This window comes from Electrophorus electricus, chromosome 4 (assembly GCF_013358815.1).
Source record: "Electrophorus electricus isolate fEleEle1 chromosome 4, fEleEle1.pri, whole genome shotgun sequence".
NCBI lineage: Eukaryota > Metazoa > Chordata > Actinopteri > Gymnotiformes > Gymnotidae > Electrophorus > Electrophorus electricus.
The window spans coordinates 20455064-20464704 of record NC_049538.1 but is presented as its reverse complement, the minus strand read 5'-3'; the positions used below and the strand labels follow the sequence as shown (position 1 = coordinate 20464704).

The following is a 9641-nucleotide window of genomic DNA, read 5'->3' as shown; positions in this document are numbered from 1 at the left end:
ATCAGAAGTTATATTGCATTTGCTATGTGCACATGTGAACTTAGGCAATGAGTTTGTTTATAAAGCAATTATCTGTTGAGTGTATATTCTGGAGTTGATATCCAGTACAGGGGAAAAAGCTGATATCAGCCAAAAATACTGCTTCTGCAAATTATTTTTGGGTCATTATAAAAAATTGATTGAATTTGGACCTAAGTGTTCCAGTAAGTGCCATGTTTGTTGTGGTTAATTCCGCCCACTTAATGCTTCTCTGTTTTGCCTGCATCAGACATAAGCCTTGATAATATTTGAGTTTCCTCCGTCGGGGGCTAGCATCATATCTGGCATCACACACAATATGTTCCATCGACTTTCTGTGCAGAACCTCTCAGCATAAATTGATCAGGCCACTTTGCCTAAAAGCGAGCTAATTCCACACACCGTTGCAAAGGTAAAAGTTTAATGAAGGTGCTGAGGCATACAAGAAGAGAATAATACAGTATACTGTTTCCTTTAATGGCCCTTCATTTCAGGATGCACCCATTGGCATGCGTTTAAATTGACAGCACGCGCAACGGGCACTGTCAGATGTGTTTACGCCACGCTACAGCAGGGTGTAGCGTTAGGCTGAAGGGATCTTGGAGGAGACCAACTTAAGGTTTGCTAATGAATAAACCATAATGCCCAGCTATACATCTTGTAAGACACGATCAATGCTGTCTTTTGCCAAGACTTGGCTCCTGAATATTTTATACCCATCAATGTATCCTAGCAAGAAAAGTAATGAGAGTTATGAAAATCAAAGTATCTGACATCACAGCAGTTTATGATCGATTAATAAATAAATAAATAAATAAATAAATAAATACTTTTAGAATGGCACATGAACATGTTGAGGACACATATCAGGACCAGGTCTCTGAAACACTAACTGAAAGACTAATTTGTGTTTAGCAGCACAAGGTTCCCCTGAAGCACTGTTATTTTATGATGATGTGTTAGCGAGAATGTTATGACAATGTTGAGTTTAGAGGGAATGCTGAATGCCATGCTTATTTAACTATGGCCTATGAACTTCTGAAACCCAGGACAACACTCTCTCTTGCTTTTCTCACTGTGATTTCCTAATAATAGCCATAGATAATAGATAATAGATAAACAAAACATTACTGGATAATTAATCAATTGGCCCATTACTTTGTACACTATAATAGGCCAATATAAACTCTATGTCTTGTTGTAAACATAATGGAAGTCTGTACTGCAGAATTTGACCTTAATCCACTCCAATTATAAGGCCAGTAAGTAAATGTTTACAATTTCTGTAGGCAAATTCTAGTAATGATCTTGGTATCCCACAGCTTTGCCAAGAAAACTGCAAATCAACTATAAATCATCTATGATCCTCTCTGAAAGAAGCAAGCAAGGTGAAATTCTACCTTGGATTTGAATATATAGGCATACTAAAATTTGAATAAGTATAAGAAATAAAGTATACTTTGAATATAAATATACTTTTAATAAATATAAGTAAGCATCTTGAAACTGTCCATTAAAAAAAGAAAGCATTCTACCTTAAGGGAATACTAATATTTACAGAATTGTCTCCTTACCCCAAGCATTTTTGGTGTCCTAATTATGTTTCTTTAGTTTTGCCCTAATGCTTTGAGACCAACATGGCTATGGAGAGAATTTATACTCACCAATAGGCCAATTTCATGGCAAAACTACTACACCCCTCAGACTGCATTGAGATGTTGAGTAATATCAAACAGACCTGGAGAAGCAGGACAAATTCTGTCACCAATGATAATGCACAGCCTCCTAAGCTAATTACAGGCAATAAACATGTCTACGATATAGAAGCATTCTAGCCTACTTGCTTCACAGCAAAATGTTAGTTATGGGTGTGACAGCGGCTCTTTCTCTCTCAAGGTCATTTCCAGTGTTGAGTTTGGTCTTTGCTGCCTCCCCGGCTGAGCAAAATCGAAAGCATTAAGAGACGATGGCTCACTCAGGGGGAAATAGGCTTAGGCTGCTTGCTGTCATTGTAGGCAGGCTCAGATTGACATTTGTGTTTATTTTGGTAGGGGAGTGATTCAGAGGCTTCACAAAGAATCCATTTAGTGTTAGCATGGCTCACACCACTATAGACGATGTAGTAATATTCTCTACCCGCACACACACAGAGAGAGAGAGAGAGAGAGAGAGAGCAAAAAGAAAGGCCTGACTAATGGTACAATGTAAACAGTGATCTCATCCAGTACCAGGAGAGTATATACAAATACGCAGTTTGAATCAGACATGAAGACTCTCAGAATCAGAGCCCACAAAAGTACAGACTCCGTGGACCTTTATTTTTCCTGAAATTTAAAACAACACCATTCATTTTCATGAATCATGTTCCAGAGCCTATAATTTCAACAGGAGGAATTGGACTGCGAGCAAGGCAGTGAGGGACAGAAAGCGGGCGACTCACGTGGAGAAATCCACCCCTCTTACCCTGGCAGCTCCGCGACTCTCTTTAGGAATTCTCAGCGTGGCTTCAATAAGTGGTACAGGTCAGTTTGCTTACAGCGCACGCTCAAAGCAAAAAGAGCGGCTTGGAAGAAGAAAGCCAGAGTTCCCAGAGTACTTTCCAGCTCCTGACATCGCCAACTTGCCCTCAGGATCTGGTTGCGCAGCACGAGAATCGCAAAGATTTTCCCGAGATTATTTAAAAAGAGTGGTAAAGGGGCTAGCTAACTGGATATAGGCTACAATTGTCTGCAGTAGCAATGATCGACATATTAGGAGTATTCTATTACCAGCTATCGTTTGCCTACGCATCCTCGAGGTCTTTCGCATAGCGACTCGACAGCTGACTCGACATGGTCCAGGACCACGCCGTTAATAAGGTGTCGCTGTCCTATTCATTACCACACTGAGTATTAATATGATAGTATTAAGCACTTAAAGAGGGACTCGAGAACTCGTATTTATAGTAGGGGGCGAACATGACCTTCGTAAGCGAATCCTATTAGAATGAGCTAACGAAGAACACCGCACGGCAGCGTTTAATCGATTGTAACTGCTTCATCGCTTCCTCATAACGACGGCTACAGCTCCCGAGATGCACAGGTGTGCGAACGTACGTGTGTACGGCTGTCTCCGTGTGTGTGAGCGATTTGAGAACACGTTAAGCTCTTCTGTCTACTTTTCACTTACCCCCACATCTCTCTCTCTCCCCGTGCCTTCCACAAAAGACGGCTTACGCTCTGATATAACATGCTCAGATTTTATTGGAGCAATCGCTGATTTCCCCATTTCGCCTGCTGGGTGTATCTATGTCATCGTCAGTGAACTTAAAGGGACATGGTGTTAAAATGTATGCCTTATAACGTGCTTTTAAACGTCCCATTTTTCATGATTCCCTGCAAGGTAGAGTTTATAAGATGTGTGCGTTGATATGTAGCCAGTGAAGGAAAAGTCAGTAAGTCAGGGACAATGTGCTTTTAAGACTTACCTTGCAGTACTGAAAGAGCACAGAATATGTGTTTCTCATTAAAGATTTTATTTTGATAATGGTCATGCATAAACATAGACCATTAAATTAGTACATTTTTTTAGATAATCAACAAACTGTGATATATTTTACTTTAGATTTAAGACTGTATTTTAAGAGCATGTAGATTGTTTAGTTTGAGAGGTTTTTTTTTTTTTTCCTGATCCTACTCAGTAGTACTGGTCTTTCTGGAGTATCTATAAGGCTAAGTGGAAACAACACTTGTCAAAATGTAAATGAAGTAAAGGCAGCTCAGTAGTGTCTGTGTATGCTTATTACCAATCAGACAGGTTGGCGCTAATTGTGTTTAGTCTAGTACCGAGCAAGAAAGGAAAGCAAACACAAACGTAATCACAGTACACTAAAGTACAGTATTTACATGGTACTTTTGAATTCATAAGAGCAGGAGAATGCAAAGGAGTACATTAATGAATACATCTAATTAGAACAGTAAATTACGTGGCAGTATGACAAGTCATTGCAGTACAGGGAATGTTACAGACCATGAAAAGGTGGTGCTCAGCAACAGGTAACTAGATTGTTAAGGTGCGGTCATTCATGCAAGTGCAGAACCAGTGAGCATCAGCTCCTGGTCACATGAGATTAGCACTGGAAGGTGAGAGTTCTGCTTGCACTAGAAAAGAAACCTGTTAAAACGAGCGGTCATGATGGTCAGGTATGGATAGTGTGTCCTAGAGGGGAGAGGCTGAAAGGACCGATGGGCTGGGTAACGTGGGGGAGGGGTGACTGCCATGAGTGCAGCTGTGGAGCAAGTATGCTGATGAATCCTTCTGTTGAATGTTTGGTGTGCTTTTTATACTCAGTTTCAGTGTCTTTCTGTCTTTAGCATCAGGGCTGCCATGCTAGGCAGTTAGGGATGATGTCAAGATGTGCTCTGGGGAGTTTTTCCTTGCTCACTGGGGGCTGTAAAGCTGCTTTGTGATAACATCTGTTGTAAAAAGTGCTGTATCACTAAATTTTACTTGACTTGACTTGTATGATGGCAATGTAAAACCAAAATAAAAGCTGTTTTTTTTTAATTAGTGGAATGATGTCTGTGCCAAGAGCTTTGTGGGCATCCATGCTGATGATTTTCTGATTATTAATTATGTTTCAAAGTTTATGGTTCTACCAAAAAGTCAGTGATCATTTCCATTGCTTTAGAGGTGTAAAGAACAAGGCCATTGTCCTGGCATCATGGTGCTTGGTGCTCCTCTTTATGGTAGCTACCTTGGTCACTGTCTGCGAGTAGACCAGTAGTGGGAGTGTCATCTGTGGTATTGATGATCCTGACTGAGCAGTGAAGAGTGTTAAGAGCAGGAAGGGGATGCAGCTCTGGGATGCTCTGTACTGAGGACCACAGTTGTCCTATTTTCTGGGAACCCGGGAGCGCCAAGCATGAGCGACTCTCCTGTCATGGAGTGTAGCGGAGTGTGCTGATCGTCTTGAAAGCTAGGCTGACGTTGATGAAATGGATGTCAGGTAGGTGCATCAAGGTGTAGTGGAGTGCTGAGCTTCAACAGTGCTGTTTTCACGATAAGCAAACTTGAAATGTCCCCTCTGTAGTGTGTGAGTAGACTATAGGTAAGAACTGAAAGCTTAAATGTTTTCATAAAGCAAATGTAAAGGTGGCAGACCTGTAGTTGCTGAGACACAAGTTGTTGATATCTTGCGATTTTAGTATTTTTAATAAATTGTCACTTACAGTTTGTAAATTCAATTTGGGCACCTCCCTGATTAACAAGGAATGTATTCATTTAAATTAATGTATTAATGATTATAATTCAGTCTCAACTTGAATAAGATTCTATTAATGACCAGGAGTGGCTAGTTCACTAAAATCATTATAGTCACAAGCCTAATAATGTAAACCGGAGAAAGCCCCCCGCCCTTGTTTCAGTTGCAGTTCGCACCTGGTCCGACTAGACTGCTCGACTTGACAGACTCCACTCTTCACCTCTCAACTTCTCCTCCCAATTTCTCAACTTAACTGAGGGGGTAGAATTTGTCAGTTATCTTTTGGAAGAAAAGAGGACTGCCTGGGTCATACATATTCAATAATCTCTGTTCACGATTGGGGGAAAAGAATTTAAGAAATATAAGAATACAGGAACATATAGGATCTACTACAAATCAATAATAAAGAAAATAAGGAAACAATAAAGGAATTTATTAATAATAATAATAATAATAATAATAATAATAATAATAAAGAAAATTACATATTCTTATCTATTTCTACCTCCTGGCCTTAGAATGAGGGTAGAGCATTTGGATAATCAGTTTAATTACTTTCCTGGTTTCTAGTTGTTAGAAACTATTAACTTTAATATATTGCCCTTTTGGTTCATACAGGATTTCTGGTAAACACAATTAGGAGTGAGTAACAATTTGTATACAATATGCATGAGGTTAAGCAACATACAGGTGAGGTAATATGAGTGGAATAATACAAATTAATGAAGGACAAGTAATGAGCAGAATAATGCTCCAACAAGTATTTATAAAATAACAGGAGCACACATCACAATTTGGAAATTATATTAAAATCACAATACATTATGGGTTGATTATTTGACATCATAGTAGATTAAATGGTAAATTGTTACTTTGTGAATATGTCAGATAAGCAAAGTTACTTGCCTTGGTAGGAATTTATGGTCTTTCTTACTATACCCAGGCTGGTAAGAGCTTTTCACTTTAACATCCATCAGTTTATGACCCTTAGGGAGAGGGGGTTGAGGGTTAGGAGCCAGGCCATCTTGATAGCTGGACCATTTATGACTTTGTTGCTAATCCTCAAGGCACCAGCCTGCCCCAGGTCTGGTCTGTGGCCCAAGGTTGGAAGAGAGTTCCCCTTCTGACCAGGTTAGAACTTCATCGGGAATAATTTTTTATCTATCTTCACTACACTTGGAACAAAAGATAGCTAGTCTAATAGTATTGACAGCTCTGCAACATTGTAGGTGACGGAAAGAATTTCATTATAAATGGGATACAGTTGATGGAGAAAGAGCAACAGACCTCAGAATGAACTGACTTGGCTTGAGATTGTTACATCAGGTCTATAAACTGAATGACAGAAAAAGCAACGACTGAGTGGTTGGCTACTAGGACATCTAAACAAAGACCATCCAATCACTCAATAGTTACCAGTCATAACAGGTCATCCTCTGCCAAGCAGGTGGCATACACTAAGTCTATAGTAGGATGCAGCATACTGCAGTCGAAACTAGAATGCATATGCTTTAGACAACAGTTCATTGATTCTTTAAACATGAACTGTTTTTCTCTCTATTTTCTGTGTTGCTGGACTATTGGCTGATTCGTTGTGGTAAGAATTGTTTTCCGCGCATCTTATGTATTGGTTTTCTTATGTATTGTTTTCTTCTGGAATTGTATTCCAGCACTTCCTTTGTAATGCACCATTGGGCCACCGTACTCCTGGCATCTTTAATTATTCGCTTATTTAGTTGCAGCTGATGAAAAACAAAAGGCAGCTGACACTGAGAATCATAAGCCATTTCTTTAAAATTATACACGCTTCTCAGCTACTAAAGGGATTTGCATCATGATAACAGAGATAAAAAAAAAAGAACCATTAAGGGTTTTTGCTAAGTTAATTAAAAGCAAGAGGATTAACCAAAAAGAAAAGAAAAACACTGGCAAGGATACTGATAATGTTCCAAAAACCAGAACAAAGCAGGGCTCCGTATCTGCGATAATCTACCCAGATCATCTGAGAGTGTGTGGCTGTTAAACATTCCGTAATGCGTAATTATGAATAAATAAATATTTCGCCGCTCGTCAGGAGGTCAGGGTTTCAGGACGCACTGAGGCAGGCGCATGCTGTTGCTCCAGAATTCTCCATCCTGGTGTGTTATTGTGTAAGTGCTCCATGCGTCTGTTCGGGTGAGTGGGTAGGAAAATTGCATGGTGTGGAAGACTGGCGTCGCGTGATTGCAGCTCAACAGTGCGAGCATTGATCTGGGCCGAGTGCAGAGGTAGTGAGCAGAGATGGAGGAGGATGAGGAGGATGGTGGTGATTTGAGTATGTATCACCCTTAACAGCAGTCCTAGTGCAGTGTGTGTGTGCGCGCGTGGTTGTCGGACGGCAGAGAGGAATGAAGCCTATAATGGCTCTCTACGAGGAGGCCCTGGTTATGCGTCACTCCCTGTGATGGGCCAGGCTCTATAAATACTGTGGCTGAATCATATTCACATTAACTGCAGGGCCTGTACTGACGACTTCTAATCTAGCCTGCATTCTACAGGCAACATGTTCCAAAGCAACATTGGGAACAAGGGAGTTCTCCAATCTGTGGGAGCCTAATCATACATGAATCTTTACACTTGGATGGAGAATGTTTGGTTCAAATATTGCATGATTTTTAGCACTTAATTGTATAAACCCTAATGTTTTACACCCAAAGATTCAATTGCAAGATGTGTCTCATTTCTCATTCAATTTCATATGTGTTTTTGGTGTTATAGTCCTGATACTATCCGTGCACTGATAGGACAACCATTATTAGAATGACTGAATCTCCGAAACTTTGTCATCTGTTCTGTAGTGTATCCTATCATGTTGGATATTTCTTTTTCCCTCTTCATGCTGTTCAGTCTCTCTCTCCCTCTGCCTTTGTCACCCTTTCTCTGTTATTCTTTCTCTCTCTCTCTCTCTCTCTCTCTCTCTCTCTCTCTTATACTCAGCTCTCTACCTCTCTGCCTGATCGATTCTTTTTTCCCCTCCTGGCAGCCTCCAGATGGCTGGTCTGTGCCGATGACATGCAGTATGTCAGCATAAAGACTGTCATCCAAAGAAGAAGAAAGAAAACAAAACAACAACAGCTCATGATTTAACCTGTCACGCTGCAACAATTACTGTTCAAATGAAGTGACCCATTTTCTTCAGAGCTCTGTACAGAGGCACACAACGGGTTAATGACAACTTGTAGGGGAACTGACCCACAAGGGAGCACTAGCTTTGACTGACTGATGCACTCTATTGATTTTGTATTTGTTAACAGAGACTCATGGATAGAGAGAGAAACATTTTCTGTGACAGTACGTTCCTCTATTGACTATTGGGAAATTATTTGAGAGAACCTTAAACCATTATCAAGTGTTTTTCATGATCTGTGATCAAAATGAGTCCCTGAGAAAGGATATCATGTGAGTTAAAGGGTAGTACTTGAGTTAAAAGATATTATGTGAGTTATCACTTGAGATAAAGGATATCACGTGAGATAAAGGTTGTTCATGAGACAGGGACAGGCAGGAGCAGAGAACGTTGAAGGGCCTCAGCAGTAGATGATGTACAGGCCAGCAGGGGAGGAGATGTGGCTTGGGGAAATAAGCCCCCCCCCCCCCCCCCCCCCCCAAGACTAATTGCGACTTTGCAAAGGACAAAAAAACAAAAAAAGGCATGTGTAAAAGTGCTTGCAAATTTTCAGCAATATTAGATTAGAAAATGGAAGTGAAAACACATTATAGCTGAGGAGCTTATTAATGGTGCTTTGCATGGTGGCGCAGAATATAGGATATTTAGCAGATTTTAATTTCACAGATGGATATTTCAGTTGGCTCTAAAAGATACGCAATTGTGTTTAATTGTTTTTTATTTATAGCCTCTGCGTGTTGGGCAGCTACTAAAATACATTAGTGGAAGAGTAAAGATAAGCTGTGCCCCCCTCCTTCGCTCCTTAATTCCTTTGCTGGTTGTGCTGCCACACCTTCAGAAACACTGTGAGCTGCTGACAAATGAAGAATGAATTCAGAGGAAATGAATCAGTGACAGAGACAGTGAACGGGTGAGTCAGTGAGTGTGTGAGTGAGGTAGTGAAGGAGTGAATGAGGGAAGGATGAAGGAAAAAGATAGTCTTCATTCATATAAGATGGAAGCCATGCAATGTTTGTTTTGCGTTTAGCATTAGTTACAGCTTCTGTTTGTCTCCTCTTTAATTATGTTGCTCTTACAGTCAGACCACCTGCTTGGATGGCTTGCTGCTTTTCTGGGAGGGTTGGGGGGTTGGGCTCGGATTTTCTTTTGCTCCCACGTGGTTGTGAATGCCGAGACTGCTGGTGGTATGCTGGTGGTATGAGACACTCGTGTGCG

General features: G+C 40.5%; 1 long non-coding RNA gene across 1 annotated transcript; it reads right to left on the bottom strand.

The window, feature by feature from the left end:
- Window positions 1-466: 466 nt before the first annotated feature.
- LOC113576096 lies at window positions 467-3276 on the bottom strand. The gene is made up of 3 exons (XR_003410469.2): window positions 3187-3276; window positions 1683-1756; window positions 467-747 (listed from the first exon to the last, which is right to left on the bottom strand). It is a non-coding gene; the product is annotated as an uncharacterized LOC113576096 (long non-coding RNA).
- Window positions 3277-9641: the final 6365 nt, after the last annotated feature.